This window comes from Suncus etruscus, chromosome 2 (assembly GCF_024139225.1).
Source record: "Suncus etruscus isolate mSunEtr1 chromosome 2, mSunEtr1.pri.cur, whole genome shotgun sequence".
Taxonomy (NCBI): domain Eukaryota; kingdom Metazoa; phylum Chordata; class Mammalia; order Eulipotyphla; family Soricidae; genus Suncus; species Suncus etruscus.
This window is the reverse complement of record NC_064849.1, coordinates 21,297,195-21,315,943: the sequence shown is the minus strand read 5'-3', so window position 1 is coordinate 21,315,943 and position 18,749 is coordinate 21,297,195. Positions and strand designations below refer to the sequence as shown.

General features: G+C 36.9%; 1 non-coding gene across 1 annotated transcript; it reads left to right on the top strand.

Annotated features, from left to right (window-relative positions):
- The first annotated feature begins 2,123 nt into the window (after positions 1–2,123).
- LOC126002286 (U6 spliceosomal RNA) lies at positions 2,124–2,227 on the top strand. Its single transcript, XR_007493039.1, has one exon. It is a non-coding gene; the product is annotated as a U6 spliceosomal RNA (small nuclear RNA).
- Positions 2,228–18,749: the final 16,522 nt, after the last annotated feature.

Sequence of the window (18,749 nt, the reverse complement as noted above, 5' to 3'; positions counted from 1 at the left end):
ATAGACCTTTTACAATCAAGTCTTCATTAAATGTACCATTGGATTAACAAGAAAGAGACAGTAGAGAAGTGATAGCCAGAAATATCTTTAAGTCACTTCTTCCACTATTTTATCCATCAGGTCACCCTTTGATATGTGCAAAAGCCAAGATCGCTATATACTGGTTGTTGCAACCAAGACTGGACAGTACACATCCAGGGACCAACAACAACAACAACAGCAACAAAAATCTCTAGTCTAGCTTTTGGTATACGATCTGTTCAACAAACAAGAGCTCCAATTCCAGAAGTTTGACTGAGACAACCGCAACTGAAGGGGTCTTCCGGAAACATAATGAAAGACTTTATCCCAGGCTCCAGTCTAGGAGCAACATAACGACTAAGAACACCAACTACAGAAGATGGATTAAAACGACACTGAAGAAACATAACTACTAGAACCACAAAGAAAGACTTCATAAACTCCATTCCCTGAGCTGCACAACCACCAAGATCTCTGCCTCTTAAATAGAAGGGAAACAAGGGAGGGTTCCAGGACCAAACAGATATGTGATCACTAATAGTAAGCCAGAAAAAGAGGGGTCCAGCTACTCTAGCAGCCTGGGGGGTGATGGTGGGGTATATGGGTTGTAGAAAGGGAACTGGAATGGGGGAAGGACATAGTTGGTGATGGATATTCCCCTGACTTAATTGTTAATATGTACCTAAAATACTACTGTGAAAGATATGTAAGCCATTATAGAAAAAAATGTGTTTTAATCAGAAACTTTCTTTGACTTACATGTATTATTATTATATCAATTATATTATATGTTATGTTATGTCACTATATTATTTTATGTTAGTTTACCTCATTATGTTAATCAATTTTGTCTCTTGAATAAATTATTACAAAAAAAGAAATTACTTCCGGTTTGGGGGACCATATGGGACACCAGGGGGTCGAACCACTGTCCATCCTAGGCTAGCGTGCACAAAGCAGATGCCTTATACCCTGCACCACAGCTCCAGCTCCTTTTACTTATTAGGGTTGATCTTGCATTGGTAGGAAATATTACTCCTCAAAATCTGAAGATGGAGTGGAAGTTTCTTCCAAAACTTTCCCATCAAAAGTCCTAATAATACTCTTTCTGAATGACAGGTCACCTATATCCCTTTTTGTTGTTCTTCTTGTGCTACACTGATGCTGCTCAGGTGTTACTCCTGGCTATGCACTCAGAAATTGCCCCTGGCTTGGGGGACCATATGGAACACCAGGGGATTGAACCCAGTTAGTTCATCCTAGGCTAATGCAGGCAAGGCAGATGCCTTACCGCTTATGCCACCACTCTGAGCTCCCATATTACTTTTTATGGTCAAGAATATAGAACCAATTTTTTTTACAAGTTCTGGGATCACAAGTTCTATCCTAGATCCATTTTAACTCACACGCCAGGGATCTTAATGTAATTCTTAAAGACCCTTTTCTTTGTGGAAGAAGAAATAAGTCACTTTAGTAAAACCAGCCACTACTATTGACTGGGACATAGTCCTAAATAAGTACCAATTGTGAAAGTTTAGAAGAAGGAGATAGAATTGATACATATACAAACCACACATTACTGACCTGAACACTGGCAGATAAAAGATAAAATATTCTGCCCACACTTTTCTCTCCACTCCTTATTTTATTTTGTTTCCTCTTGTGGTTAACCTTTCTTTTCTTTCCCTTTGTCTCATAATATAAAATGTTTATAATAAAGTATGATAATCTACAGTAGGGACAAATATAGGGTGTTAACAAGGAGGCCCTGGGAGAGGGGTGGACTGAGTTCCTGCCCTGCCCAGGTCTTAGCAGCCATAGCCACACCCCATAGCAACAACCATACAACTGGCCCAACTTCACTGCTTCATAACTAGTCTCTAAAAAGATGCCACGCCAACAAAACTTCTAGGTACACAGTTTCTGGAGCATGTAGCTATGCAACACTTCTAAATTCCAGAATATTAGGGACACAGCAAATTAGATAGGAATGTAGCTTAAAAAGAAAGCAACTAAACCCAATAAGTAAAAAAAAATAACACCAAAGTCTCAACTAGCAACAAAAAACTCAGTAAATCTTCAATGACTAATAATCTTATTATGTACTCGCTTCGGCAGCACATATACTAAAATTGGTATGATACAGAGATTTGCATGGTCCCTGAGCAAGGATGACACGCAAATTCATAAAGCGTTCCATATTTTTTCATGTTTGTAACCAAGGTGTTTAAATAAAAAATATTTAAAAAAATAATCTTATTGTGAGATATGACAATTTCCCAAACTTCCTTTACTGAACTATTTTTGATAATTTTACTTACCAATTTTTATAGTAAGCAATATAAAATGAATTCTTTTGTGCCTGCCAAGGAAGCAGGCTTGAGGTGTGGGTGAGAAAACTGGGGACAGTGGTGGACGCATGATCACACTGGTAGTGGGATTCATGTTGTACTATCAAATATCCAAAACAACTTTATTGTGAGTGATTTTGTAATTCATGGTGTTTAAGTAAAGTTTAAGAACACTCAACATTAACTCATGCTTCATTTATACATGTATACATTAAAATACATAAAATCATTGAAGTCAATAAATCAAGATGACAATGAATGATATGGATACAGAAAAATGCAAAGCTTAGTTAATGGTTTTAAATCGGGTAGACAGGAAGAAAGAGGAACAGATTGAATGAAAGAAAAGGAAGGAAGAGATGAGAACTAACAGAAATTCAGATGAATCTGTGAATTTCCTCCTTTCTTTACTGATCTCCTGACATTCCATTTAATATTTTTGCTGCCACTTACATAAACTACAGCAAGGACACACATTCATCTAATACTTTAGTTATTGCCCTATATCTGCTTTATTTAAATCTTCAGATGATCCTCTTCATCTCCATTTCTCCAAACCTATTTCCTCTTAATATTTGGCAAGTAAGCTTTTTCTTCATTTCTCTCCAAAAGTCATGTGTACCAACATACTTGGTAATCTGTTTTCAGTTAAAATATTTTTAGGTTTTTATTTCTTTTTGCATATGGACACCATTATATACCCTTTATTAATTCTTTTTCCCCTGAAATTTGTCTGTATCTTTGCCTTCTGTAACACTCTCTGGCTTACCCCTCCCTCATTCTGGCAGTCATTCTTGCCATTTCTTTTCAATCTCTTTCTCACCACAATTTTTTGGCTTTTCTCAGATTACAAATTCTTGACCCTCTTTCTCATTTATTTTAAATATGCCTTGTTAGAGATTACAGTAAAATTCAGGGTTTCAACTTTGATATAGAATATCACTGTCATGCCTTGGTCCAAAATCTGTATTTTCTGCTATCCTATGTAAAGAACTTGAAGAGAATTCAAATATTGAGTCAAATTTTGAGATAATATGGCTAACAAAAACCAAATAGAATATAAAATAAAAGCAAGACCAATTCAGGAGTTGAATTACATACCTTTAACTACATTAAAGATCAAAATATACAAATATTGATTTGGGGACATAATCAAAGAAAGATAGAATATCAAGACCATTTAATCTAGAATAAACAAGAGGGACTGGTCTTTCTAACTGAAATAGCAACTTCAGAGTTTGTCCAACAGCATGGCTGAAAATAGTGGTAATTATTTTCTATTCCTATTGTCAAAACAATCTGGGCAGTGGAGCAAAACAGCAGAGACACAAAAAACATACTAACGTTGGTATTAGAGGCTAAGATTCTAAGGAACAGAAGGTTAGGGAAGGTTACTGACACTCAGGATCCATCAAGTACTAAGTATAGAATATAATACTTGTCCTTGTTAAATTTCATCCCATTGATTTACGTCTACAGACCTAGATGTCAAAATAACTTTGAGTCTCACTTCTTGTATCTGTCATATTAGTTCTATTTGTCACTCAGTTTTGTATCATCTGCAAATTTCATGAGGCCTGCTAGGTCCTTAGTCAAGCAATGGAAGAAATGTGGAAGTCAGCCAAGAACCAAGCCATATGACATTTCTCTTCAGTACTTCCTCTAGTTGACAGCAACCTATTAATCAATACCTTTTGGAAGTTATTGTATAACCAGCCACACTTTAACCTGACTGTCCAAACTAATAATAGTTTCCAAGTTTACCAAGCTATCATGAGAATCTTTGATTTGCAAATGCTCTTTGGAAATCATGTTTTTCTAAAAGTTTCCCCCAATTTTTCCTATCCCATAAATTTAGGAGTATAATTAAAAAGAGAATTATTATGAGTTTTGGCATGACTTGCCCTAGTGAGTCACTGCTTCCTCTTCTCTGTGCTCACAAGCCATCTGTTTAATATTCTATTTTAGAAGCCTTTCCTTGGAATAAAATAAGATTTGCCAGTATATGTTTGCAGAATTCCTCTTTTTCTCAAGATGGAAGAAGTTGCTTGTCACTATTCTCCTGGTCATGCTTTCATTCTCCAGGTGAGAAGATTCAAAGATTCCTGAATTCACATACACTTTTGTTCATTTTTGTATTTATAAAATGAGGTCATCTGAAATTCCTAAAGTTGTGTTTTACAACCTATCTTCAACCTTTTATCCTGGCTCTTTTCTTCTGCACTGATATTATAGAACATACCAATTTTATTACCCTTTTATTTGCTGTAGATGATAGAAAAAATTCTTCTCCATTTTCTTCATTATTAGTTGAAATATTAACATTTGTTCCAAACAATTAGACTTCGTTCTTTTTCTTGACTTTTAATTCACATGTACTATACTCTGACTTTATTAATTTATGAAGCCTCAGATCATTTTGAGTTCTAGTTTTATGACAGTATTCTAATCATGTTCTGGTTACTCCTGGTGTGTGTGTGTGTGTGTGTGTGTGTGTGTGTGTGTGTGTGTTTTAGTGTTTTGGCCATACTCGGTGGTGCTCAGAGCTTATACCTGACTGCACTCAGGAATCACTCCTGGCAGTATTGGGGGACCATATGGGATGCTGGAAATTGAACTCTGGTCACATGTAAGGCAAGCACACTACCTGCTGTACTCGCACTCTGGGTACTCAAACACATCTCTTTAAAGTATAATTTTATTCTGGGCTTTCTATGCAATCATATTAGTCCAGGCTTCTTAATGTTTCTGAATGTCCTAAATTACAGATAGATTCTTTCTCTATGAAAATCCCAAAATTATAGCATATAGATTAAACCAAGATTAATATCATTGATCTTTAGTCCTGTTAAATAAGAGATTGCCAGAGAAGCCTGGAATGTACTAGGCCTAATGGCACTCCTGACAACATGGTAATGACAATTATATTTTTTGCATAAGATAGAAAAGAATATATTTAAATTTCCAATCCAAATATTTCCCTATAGTCTTTTGCAGATCCCTTTCAAAGCCATTCAAATCCTAACTCTCATATGGAAATTTGCAGGACCAGCTTTGTTTCTAAGTTTCATAGAAATTCTTATATAGTTGACTCAGTTTATTATGAATCATTCACCTGAAGAATCATTCCTGGAGCAAGAAGGAGGACTCTTTGGAATTATTTCTTTTTCCTTCGAGATGTCTGTTCATTTTATTTTTTAAAATATTTTTGGGGGTGTTTTTTTGTGTCACACTCAGCGGGTGATGCTGGGTATTGAACCAAAGCCAATTGAATCAAAGTCAGCCAGGTGCAAAGCAAAAGCCCTACCGCTGAGCTATAACTATGGCCCCATCCCCATTTTCTTTTTGTTACTTAAATAAGTATTACTTAAATAAATTTTAATTTTTTTTATTTAAGCGCTGTAGATACAGAAATGTTCATAGTTGGGTTTCAGTCATAGAAGGTACACCACCCTTTACCAGTGCAAATTTCCCACCATCAGTGTCCCACACACACACCCCCGCCCCACTCCCTGCAAACCTTTGGGACAGGCATTCTACTTCTCTATGTCTTTTTGTCTGTCTGTCTCTCTGTCTCTGTCCTTTCTTATATGTGGTTTGCACTATTGTCAATGAGAAAGTGTCATGCATATTACTTTATCTCCTTTTAGCACCCAGTTCTTCTCCACAGTGACCAGATTTAACTACCATTGTCATGGTAGTTGTCAATGCAGTTATTACTCTAAATGCACTCACTGCTCTTTGTGGCAAACTTCATATCACTGGCTGGTCCTCCGGGCTTTCCTCTCTATTGTCTCTGGATATTATTACCAAACTGTCTTTTATTTTCCTTATATCCCACAGATGAGTGAGAGTATTCTAAATTTATCCCTCTCCCTCCGACTCATTTCACTCAGCATAATTTCCATGTTCATCCATGTATAAACAAATTTCATGACTTCATTTTTCCTAACAACTGCATAGTATTCCATTGTGTAGATGTACCATACTTCATTAGCCACTCACCTGCTATCAAGACCTGGGCTGTTACTAGATTCTGGCTATTGTAAATAGTGCTGCAATGAATATAGGAGTGCAAAGAGCATGATTGTATTGTGTTTTTTGTGTTCCTATGGAGTAGTATTGTTGGGTCATATGGGAGCTTAATTGCCAGGTTTTTTGAGAAATATCCTTATTGCTTTCCAGAAAGACTAGACTAGATAGCATTTCTACCAGCAGTGAATGAGAGTTCCTTTTTTCCAACATCCATGCCAGCACTGGTTGTTCTTTTTCTTTGTTATGTGTGCCAGTCTCAATGGTATGATATAAGACCTCATTGTTTTAATTTGCATCTCCTTCATGATTAATGAAGTAAAACAGTTTTTAATGTGCCTTTTGGCACATATCTGTATTTCTCCTTTGAGGAAATATCTGTTTTATTTCTTTTCCCCAGTTTTGGATGAGGTTAAGATTTTTTTCTGGTTAAGTTCTGTCAGTATCTTAGATATTAACCCCATATCAGATGAGTCTTGGGTGAAGTTTTTCTCCCATTTTGTGGGTAGCCATGTCACTCTTTCCTTTGAAGTACAAAAGCTTTTCAGTTTAATGTAGTCCCATTTGTTTATCTTTGCTTCCACTTGCTTGGATAGTGATGTTTTTTTTCCTTAAAGATGCCTTTAGTCTCAATGCCATGAAGTGTTTTACCTGTTTTCTTCTATGTACCTTATAGTTTCAGATTTGATATATAAGCCTTTAATTTATTTTGACTTGACTTTTTGCATGGTGTCAAAGAGAGGTCTGAGTTCACTTTTTTGCAGGTGACTGACCACTTGTCCCAACACCACTTGTTGAAAAGGCTTTCCTTGCTCCACTTTATTTTCTTATTCCTTATCAAACAATAACTATATAGCTGGGGTTCATTCTCTGAATACTCAAGTCTATTCCACTGATCTGAGGTTCTGTCTTTATTCCAATACCATGCTGCTTTAATGACTATATATATATATATACATATATGCATATATATGCATATATGTATATATATATATATATTTGTTGTTGTTGTTGTTTTTGTGCCATACCCAGTGACCTCAGGGATTACTCCTGGCCATGAGCTCAGAATCATCCCTGGCTTGGGGGACCATATGGGATATTGGGGGATTGAACTGTGGTCCATCCTAGGTTAGGGCTCAGATGACAGACACCTTACCAATTGCACCACTACTCTGGACCTTAATCACTATATTTTGTAGTTCCCTTAACACTAAGAAGACTTGACAACAACAACGACCTGCTTACAGGACAGGATTCTCTGCATTGCCCTTTAATTCTGAGATAAAACAAGAGGATGCTCTGCACCATCCTGACTGCAATGAGGATATGCAGATTCCAGGATCTTTAATACAGAAACATGATACCAACAACAGAGACTGTGTGAAAAATAAAAGTATTGGCACTACAGACAATGACCTGGATTGGATAATCTAGTTTGCCTGGAGCCTAAAGTTGGTCTTATGCCAGAAAATCTCAGGGGTAGGTTCTCCTTGTATTTAGGCCAAAGTTTTTCCTTTCCATATCCCTCATATTTTGGTGGGCCTATGCAAACAATAATTGCCACTCTAACACCATTTTTACTGTGCTCCTTTGACTCTAATCCTTAAGAAAAACAACCCAGTTAAACTTTTGAGGTCAACTTAAACTAATATGCATGTGCATGGAAATGTAAAAAAGTACTTTGCCTTCAATGTTTAAGGAGTTACATAAGTTTTATGGCTTTACATTGCTTTGTGTGCTAAGAAATATTATGTACTACAATCTGGGGGCTTGAGGGACAAAGTAATTGTACATGAGTTCTGTTTTTATTTTTCTTAATGTTCTTTGACTGAAAGTTCAAAGTTAAGATATCAGCAATGAGACTACTGAGAATTCTGTTTATGGGTGATTGTAACTTTACCTTGTCCTCTTTCTTTGCATCTTTGTTCTCATAATTAAAAATAAAAAATTAATAAAAAATTTTAAAGTTTATCTTAATTTTTCTAAGGATTGATTTAGCTATTTGTGGATATTTAATGCACCAAATAAATTTCAAGAGATTTTTGTCCATTTCTTTGAAAAATGTCATTAGTTTTCTTAGAGGAATTGCATTAAATCTGTACAATGCCTAGGGAGTCTTGCCATTTTAATGATGTTAATTCTCCCAATCCATGAATATGTCTCCATTTCCTTATGTCCTCTTTTATTTCTTGAAGCAGTGTTTTGTAAGTTTCTTTGTACAGATCTTTCATCTTTAATTTGACTTCAAGGTAATTGAATCTCTGTGGCATTATTGTGATTGTTATTGTATTTTTAATGTATATGACTTCTCTATCATTATTTGTATATAAAGCCATGGATTTTTGGCCAATTTTATAGCCAGTCACTTTATTATACAAATCTATTGTTTCTAGAAGCTTTCTGGTAGAGTCTTTAGGATTTTTCTAAAAATAGTATTGTCATCTGCAAACAGTGAGAACTTGACTTCTTCCTTTCCTATCTGGATGATCTGATATCTTTTACTTGCCCAATTGCTATGGCAAATACTTCCAGTATTATATGGAATAGAAGTGGTGAGAGGGGGCAGCCTTGTCTTGTGCCAGATTATAGAGGAAAGACTTTCAGTTTTTCTCCTTGAGTATATCTGTGTCATAGGTTTGTGGCCTTGACTATATTGAGAAAAGTTCCTTTCATTTCCATCTAGTTGAGATTTTTTATCATGAAAGAGTGTTGGAACTTATCAAATGCTTTCTCTGCATCTATTGATATGCTCATATGATTTTTATTTTTCTTTTATTGATATAGGAAAATATGTTGATTGACTTGTGTATGTTAAACAATCCTTGCAATTCTGGAATGAATCATATGTGGTCATGTTGTATAACCTTTGGGATGAGATTTTTCTAAAATTTTGTTGAGAATCTTTGCATCTGTGTTCATCAAGGACATTTGTCTGTAGTTCTCTCTTTTTGTGGCATCTATTTGCTTTTGGTATCAGGGTAATGTTAGCTTCATAGAAACCATTTTGGAGGGTTTCAGTTTCTTAAATTTTCTGGAAAAGTTTAAAAAGATTGGCAGTAGGTCCTCTTTGAAAGAATTTGAAAGAATTCATTAGTGAATCCACCTAGGCCTGTGTTGTTGTTTTGAAGTAGCTTTTTAATTACTATCTCAATTTCCTTAATAGTGATATGTCTGTTCAAATATTCCAGATCATCTTGGTTCATCTTGGGAGGTTAGAGGAGTCCAAGAATGTATCCATTTCTTCCACATTCTCTTTTTTGTGCCATTTTATTTCTCAAAGTAATCTCTGAGATTACTTTGAATTTTTGAATTTTTGCAGTATCTGTAGTAATCTCCCCCTTTGCATTTCTTATTTTTGGGGGGGGTTGTCTCACCCGGCAGCGCTTAGGGGCTACTCCTGGCTCTACACTCAGAAATTGCCCCTGGAAGGCTCGGGGGACCATGTGGAATGCCAGGATTTGAACCATAGTCCTTCTGCATGCTAGGCAAATGCCTTACCACTGTGCTTCTCTCTGGCCCCAGCCCCTTTGCATTTCTAATTTGCTTTATTAAGTTTTTCTCTATCCCTTTATTTGTTATTCTTGTTAATTTTTTATCTACCCTGTTTATTTTTTTTCCAAGAACCAACTCACTTTCATTGATATTTTTGGATTGTTTTTTGGATTTCCAATTCATTAATTTCTGCTCTAAGCTTTATTATTTCCTTCTGTGTGCTTATTTTTAGTTCATTTTGTTGATAATTTTCCAATTTTTAAGCTGTGCCAATAAATTATTTATGTAGGCTGCTTTTTCCTTCCGGATGAATGCTTACAAAGCTATAAATTTTCCTTTGAGCACCTCTGTTGCTGTGTCCCACAAATTCTGATAATTTGTGTCTTTATTCTTGTTTGTTTCCAGAATTGTTTTAATTTCCTCTTTGATTTCTCTCTGACCCACTACTTGTTCAGTTTAATTTCTAGATATTAAAGTTTTTTCTCTGTGTGTAATTTACTTCTATTTCCAGTGTATCGTGATCTGAAAAGGTAGTTGATACGATTTCTATCCTCCTCATTTTATGGAGGTATGTTTTATGGCAAAGTATGTGGTATATTTTAGAGAATGTCCCATGTGCATTGGAGAAGAATGTGTAACCAGTTTTCTGGGGATTAAGACATATATATATATATATATATATATATATACACACACACATATATATATAAATGTATATATAAAAACTATGCTACTCTCATTTCTTTCATCAGAGTTAATACAATATATCCTTGTTGAGTTTTAGCCTGCTTGACCTATCGAGAGGTGAGAGGGCAATGTTGAAGCCTCCCATTACTATATTGTTTTTATTGATGTCTTTTTTCAAATCTATCAGCAATTGTTTTAAATGTTTTTCTGGCCCCTCATTTGGGTACATATATGTTTAAGAGTATGATTTCTTCTTGGTATATATATATATATATATATATATATATATATATATATATATATATATATATATATCCCTTGATTTTTAAGAAATAGACATTTCTGATGCTTATAACCTTTTTAAGTCTGTGTTGTCTGATATTATGGCCACCCCAGCCTTTTTAAGGGAGTTGCTTTAATGATTTTCTTCCAACCTTTAACTTTGACTCTGTTTGCTTGGACTATTCAGATATGTTTCTTGCAAGCAGAAAATTGTTGGATTCAACTTTTTTGATTCACTTTACCACCCTGTGTTTCTTAACTGGTGCATTTAGTTCATTGACATTGAGAGAGATGATTGTCATAGAATTAAGTGTCATCTTTTTGTAGGAGGTTTGTGTGATTCTTGGGTCTGCCTTTCCTTACAGTAGATCCTTCTGTTCTTTCAAGAATTCTTTTGAATCTGTAATGTTTCTGAGTTATTTTTATCTGTAAAGCTGTGTATTCTTCCTTCAAATGTGAATGTAAGTCTGTCTGGGTTAAGTACACTTGGCAAAGCATTCATTTTGTTGAGTTCTGTCACTTTTAATCTCACCACTGCCTTCAGGCCTTTAGGGTTGCTTGTGACAAATCCACTGTGACAAATCTTAAGGACGGTCCTTTGTATGTAATTTCCCTTTTTATCCTGCTGTCTTTAGTATTCTATCCTTATCTGTGCACTAATGAAGGGGTACCAAACTAGGAATCGAGCTTCCATATGATCCAACAATACCACTCCTAGAGATATATCCTAGGAACATAAAACACCATACAGAAAAGCCCTCTGCATTCTCATATTCATCAAAAAACTGTTTATAATAGTCAAAATGTATAGACAATTCAGGTGCTCAACTGTTGTTTAATATATATTAAGACTGTTCATGTGTGTTGGGAGGGCGATGGTGAGGCCTTTCTAGGATAGGCCTGACTCCTGCAGTCCCTATGGTCTGGTGGGTCTGAAGGTTGTAGAGTGATGGCAGAGAAATTCACCAAGCATTCAAATGAAGTTCCAGGAGTCAGCCAGCTTTATTCCACAGTCCCAGCAACCATATACACCTCCTAGATAAGGTTTCTATACTAAGCCTTTTCTTTTTTCTTTTCTTTTTTTTTTTTTTTTTTTTTTTGGTTTTTGGGCCACACCCAGCGGTGCTCAGGGGTTACTCCTGGCTGTGTGCTCAGAAATAGCTCCTGGCAGGCACGGGGGCGCCATATGGGACACCGGACTCGAACCAAGCACCTTTGGTCCTGGATCAGCTGCTTGCAAGGCAAACACCGCTGTGCTATCTCTCCCTATGCTAATCCTTTTCCAAGCAGCCACTTCTCTGCTCCTTCTCTGGCTCTCTCTGCCTCTGTCTCTCTTTCAGCTGCTCTTCAGACTTCATTGCTGACTGACTCTCTGCTGTTTCTTTGCTGATTCTCTTGGATGATTCTCTCTTCTGGTTCTTCTTGTTGATTCTCTCTGCTGATTCTGATTCTTCCTTCTCTCTTTTAACTCTCCTTCTTATCCCCTCTCTTCCCACAAGCAGGCTCCTCTTCCCACCTCTCTCTTTGTGTCTTTCAGTATGTCTTTGTCCAGCTATGTGGCTCTCTCTCTCTCTCTCTCTCTCTCTCTCTCTCTCTCTCTCTCTCTCTCTCTCTCTCTCTCTCTCTCTCTCTCTCCCCCCCCGCCCCAATTCTTCTCCATTCAGCACTTTGTGTTTTTCTTTTAGTCCAAAGTAGCGTTAACTGCAATCAGATTGTAAGTAAGGGTTATATGCATAACAGTTGCCCACTTTAGGATTGGACCCATGCCATTTCCCTGGTTCTGTCTGACTGGATTCGAATGTCATCTCTGGCACATGTCTGCAGTCTTTTCTGGGGTGTCGGCCTTCACCTTCCTAAGTAGCTGCTGGGCGTCTCTTCTCCAGGTGTTCCTTCAAATTGTACCTGGAAGCCAGAGGGCAGGGCTAGGTGTTCACCCTTTGGGGCTATACCTGTAGCTTTGTACATTAAGTGTTAAAATGAGTCACCTCAGTTCTAAAATTCTCGAGGGGTACAGTGGGAGCGTCAGTGTGGACCGGGGTGAAGAAATGCCCAGGGAGGTGGCGAATATTGCCTGCCCTGTCACCCTCCCCCAGGGTTCAAGGTAAGAAAAGCCAAGAGAAGGGACACTGGTAGATGGTCAAAAGTGATTTTGCTGTTCTTTCTACCAAAAGCAAGTTTTAGGAGAGGAGCTCTGTGTGGCCTGCTTGTCTGTGGTGACAGACATTTCCTATTTGGAGGCCATGTGAGTGTCTATATTTCTTCTGGCACTCCTGAGTGCTCCAGGTGTGGGTGGTTTTGATCATTCAGATGGGATAAATAAGAAGTTGGGGGAAGGGACACCCACAATCAACAACATATGAGTGGCTAAAGAAACTGTGGTATATGTACACAATGAAATACCATGTAACCGTGCGGGGGGAAAAATGAAGTCATGAATTTTACTTATACACAGATGGACATGGAGAGAGTGAAATAAGTTAGACAGGGATAGGCATAGAATAATCTCACTCATTTGTGGGATAGAAGCTAAACAGAGAAAGTATGATGATAATATCCAGACAATAAAGATTAGGAACAGGAAGTCCAGCCCAGGGTAGAAAGCTCAGTACAAAGTGCAGTTAGAGTAGGGAAGAATCTTCTAGGATAATGATAGTTGTAATTTATCCTATGGACAAGAATTCTGGTACTGAAAGGTGATAAGTAACATGCAAGGCATCCCTCCATCAATAGTGCAAACCAAAAAGAGAGAGACAGAGAGAGAGAGAATGAGAGAGAGAGAGAGAGAGAGAGAGAGAGAGAATAAGAAATAGAAGTAAATTCCCTGTCCTAGAGACAGGATGGAGTGGGGGAAAGTGGGAGGGATATCAGTGGCAGGAGGGGTGCACTGGTGAAGGATGGTGTACATTCTATGAATGAAAAACCCAACAATGAACAATATTATAATAACAATGCTTAAATAAAACAATTAAAAAATTTTAAAGTGAATTTGGGTATCTCCTGTTAGTAATGCAGGTATGTGACCTCCATAATCATTGCCTCTGGTGGTGCTTCTACTGGACTATAACCCCCAAGAAATCTTACACTGAAGTGTTCTGTCCACAGAGAAAACCCCAATTTCTTTTTGCAATTTCATGACTTAAAAGGGAAACTCACAAACGGATATGATGTACGTTCATTCAGTTTTGCTGTGACCACCAGATTGCTTACCACTGAGGAAGGGTGTTTCTTGACGCAGCTGGAAGAGGTCATGCAGGAACCCCTGTCCCTTTTGGTAACTTTTCCTTTTAGAACTCCAACCTTCCTTCCTTCCTCATTGTCTGGCTGCCTGGTTATTATTCCACCTGTTAGCCATCCTGGTTTGCAAGCAAAAATGTTTGCCAATATTTTAGTCTAAATCCTCTGCACTTAAAGAGCCTAGATTTTTCCCTAAATAAAGTGAGCAATAATCATTTTACTAGAAACTGTCATTTTCCCCTTTTGGCAAATTTCATTAATTTTTTTTAACCCAGGCCAAAGTAATTCTCTAAGGAATTGCTAGCCTTTGGCTGCCAGCCCATCTGATCCAGAACAAGTAGTTTTCAGTAGCTTTTAAACCACTCAGGGACTAATCCCCCATAAACATTTATTTTTATATATATAAAAGAGTTTAAGGGACCTCAACAGTCTCCCTTATTTCTACCAACAGAGGATTATGGTTTCATTCTCACCACAATCCCTTCAGCACTGACTGTTTTCAAACCCAGATTCACAGTAGTATTTTAGTTACATAGTGACATTGAATCAAGGGAATTCCCACCACCAATGTTGTCCTCCCTCCACCCCCCCGTTCCCAGCATGCATCCCATTCGCCCTTCCTTTGTCCCCAGGGCTGCTAGTAGAAGTGGTCCCTTCTGTGCCTAGCTTGCTGTAGATTGGGTATTGATTCTGTTGTAGTTGGCTTTAGATTTGGTGTTCAAGTCTGATCATTTTTTATTTCTACTCAATGTTCATATGACTGTTTGGTCTTGGTGCCCTCCATTATTTTCACCTCAATTTGTGAGGCAGAACAAGATGGTTTATGTTATGGTTCTGTTTGAAGGTAAGAAAAAAAAAGAAAATAATAAAGGGGGGCAAAAATTCAAACGAGCAAAAAATGGGAAGAGTCCTTCGAGAGACTATAGAATAATCAGTTTAAGACAAGAAAGGAAAAAAGGAAGGAAAACATAAAAGTAATACAGAAAATTTAAGGTGTCAGCAACAGAATTTCTTTTGAGAATTCTGTGTATGGGTTATTGTCTTCCCACTGTAACTTCACCTTCTCTTTGTTTCTTGCATCTTTGTCTTCATAAAATAAAAAAATAAAAAATAAATTTAAAAAATCTACCCCAAAACAAAATAAAAACAAAACAAAACAAACAAACAAACAAACAAAAATCTGAAAAGCACCACAGCGATAAAGACAACAACCAAATACTAACCACAGTCCTGAAATAAAGACGAATCAAAGCACAGGGGGGAAAAGGCTAAGAAAAGAAAAAAAATCAAGCAACAACAATTACAAAAACATAGAAATAAAAAAATATTTAATTTGTGCTATTTTTTTTGCATAGGCACAGTAAAAATTGGGGTGATTAGAAAGGGAATTCCCCTGGATATTCTCATAGGTTTAAGATATCTCATTATTATTATGCTTTGCATTTCCTATCTATGAGTGAAAGAAGCACTTTTCATATGCATGTTGGACATCCATATGTCTTCTTTGGAAATGTGTCTGGAAAACAATATGGAGATTTCTCGAAAAAATAGAAACAGAACTGTTACATGACCCAGTGATACTACATCTTGCCATCTATTCCCAAAACATTAAAAACATTAATTTGAAAGAATATATGTACATCTATTTATGTTTGCACTTGGTATAATAGCCAAGATATAGACACAATCTAAATGCTCAACCACAAATAAATGGATCAAGAATTTATGGTGTAGGGGCCGGAGTGGTGGCACAGGACATAAGGAGTCTGCCTTGTGTGTGCTAGCCTAGGATGGGCCTCAGTTCGATCCCTGGGGGTCTCATGTGCTCCCCCAAGCCAGGAGTGGTTTCTGAACACATAGCCAGGAATAACCCCTGAGCGTCACCAGGTTTGGCCAAAAAACAAAAACAAAACAAAACAAAAAAAGAATTTTTGGTGTTGACACAATGGGATATATAGTCATGCAGCACTAAGAAAAATAAAACCACGCAATTTGTAATACAAATAATGGAGCTTGGAGCTGGAGCAGTGACGCAAGGGGTAAGGCATCTCTGCCTTGCCCATGCTAGCCTAGGACAGACCACGGTTCGATCCCCTGGCAACCCATATGGTCCCCCAAACCAGAAGCGATTTCTAAACATATAGCCAGGAGTAACCCCTGAGTGTGGTCCAAAATAATAATAATAATAATAATAATAATAATAATAATAATAGAGCTAGAGGATATACTGAGTGAAGCCAATCAGAAAGAAGGTAAAAGATAGATATGGATGATCTTTCTCATGAGTGGTACTTAAAGATAGCACAATGAGGTCACAACAAAGGTACAATGGCAACATAATGGGAAAATGGATCCACACAATTGAGTTGGGGGCTGAGCAGGAGGGGTGATGGGGTGTTTGGGAGATTGAGATGGAATTACACTGGTGATGGATATAGCACTAATTTATGAGCATGAGAACATTATTTTTAGGGTTATAATTGACATGTCAATTTAAAAATAAAATAAAATTTAAGAGTCTCCATCATTTTTTGGTAGTGGTTCCCATTTTCTGATTAACTTTATCTGCTATACTAATCACTTCAATGAGAAAATAGGTGGAAGGGTGATAGCATAGTGGGTAGGGTGTTTGCCTTGCATGTGGCCATCCCGGGTTTGATGCCCAGCATCTCATATGATTCTCAAGCCTACCAGGAATGATTTCAGAGCACAGAGCCAGGAGTAAAAAGGAAACTTGAAGAATAATATTAAACTTAAGTATTCTTAAAACTCACTTGTAAATTTTGCAGAGAAATATCAGGACAGATGAACATTGAGTCTACAGTTTTAAAATAGGAGTAAGTAATGGCAAAAGGAATCTGGGACATGGAGACTCTGCTCCCAGAGTGGGATAATTTTGATATCAAATTTGTCCCCAAGTTTTTGAAAACCTATTTCTTGCCAAACTCTTGCTTATCTTAAAGGCAAGTGCTCATGGAAGAACATAGATCTCAGAGAGTTTTTGAGGCCTAGTTGTTATTGTCAGATAACAGAATTCCAATTTTAAGTAATTTTAAGTCTTTTCATTGTCTTACTGTCTTTTTTAACCTCAACCTCAGTTATTTGTGTGATTTATAGTTTAAAGAATCTTTTTGTTTATTTCACTTTTTCTCTATTTTTCTATGATTCTACCTAGTCCCTGATCTTTATTTTCTTCCTTATTATAGAGTAGAGTATATTTCCATGTTTGAAGCCCAGCTTTGACTCTTATCAGTTTGCAATTCAGGATGCTAGTGTCTGCCTCTGTGATTTTATCACTGATAAATTGGGGTCACTCGAGTACCTAACTCAGTGCTTTGGGAAAATTGAATAAATTATGATATGTAAACACAAGAAGATATTACATATAACTAATAATATTACTATTGTTAGGTTTAGTGTCCTTTCTAAGTTCTAAATGTATTGAAAGTCAACTATATTCACACTCTTTCAAATAACTTTCTTTACATTTTTATTTCATGTACTAAACAATTTACATTTTTGAGAACCCTCTCCTTAAATACTCTAAGGATAATCAATATCAAGCAACTTGAAAACTATTTATCCTTTTACTCTTGTCTTTATTTTTAAAAACAAGTTTGGCTAAGGCCAGTGTTAGTACAGTTTGTAGGGCATTCATCTTACATGCAACCAACTTGGGTTTGATCCCCAGCATTCCATATGGTTCTTTTTGCTTGCCAGAAGCAATTTCTAATTGTAGAGCCAGGAGTAACCACTGAGTGATGCTTGGTGTTGGCCAAAAAAATTGGGAGGCTATACCAAGTAGTGCTGGTTCTTTGCTCAGGGATCATTCCTGGGAGACTCAAATTACCATATGTGGTACAGGGATCTAACCCAGGTTGGCCATATGCAAGGTAAGTGTCCTGACCACTGTACTATCACTCTGGCTCCTCAATCTTTCTATGCCAAGTCAACAATATATTAAAGCAAATCTCTTTAGTTTATCTGTCTTCCTCTGTATAATTTTTTTGTTTTGGGGTCACACCCGGTGGTACTCAGGGATTACTCCTGGCTCTGTGCTCAGAAGTTCCTAGCAGGCATGGGAGCGGGGGACCATGTGGAATGCTGGGATTCAAACCCTTCGTCCTGGTTCAGCTGCATGCAAGACAAATACCCTACTGCTGTGCTATCTCACCAGCCACGTGTATATATATATATATATATATATATATATATATATATATATAGATGTCGTTTGGTAAATGTATGTAAACCTTTATATAATCAAATAGTCAGCCTGTGGAACCCCGACTTGCCCTTTGTCCCACTAAAAGGAGATGTGAAAATGCCAAAGGTTAATCCAAAAGCAGGGGTAGTCCTCACTTCATTATGTCACATTACTGTATTTTTATAAATGACAGCCTTGCTACTTATTTTAATATAATATCAGCCTAATACACACAGTGATATGTAACTTGCCACCTCCTTTATTATTTCTTATAAAATTACCACCAACTTCAATGTATCTTTATCTTGAAGCTTGAGGATAAATCACATTTCCATCAGAAACACTTTTTCTTTTTTTAAAAAACGTTGTATCATTCATTTACTAACTTTGTATCTGGCATCATCCATATATTTTCCATGTCAGGGACCTCACAGATAGAATTC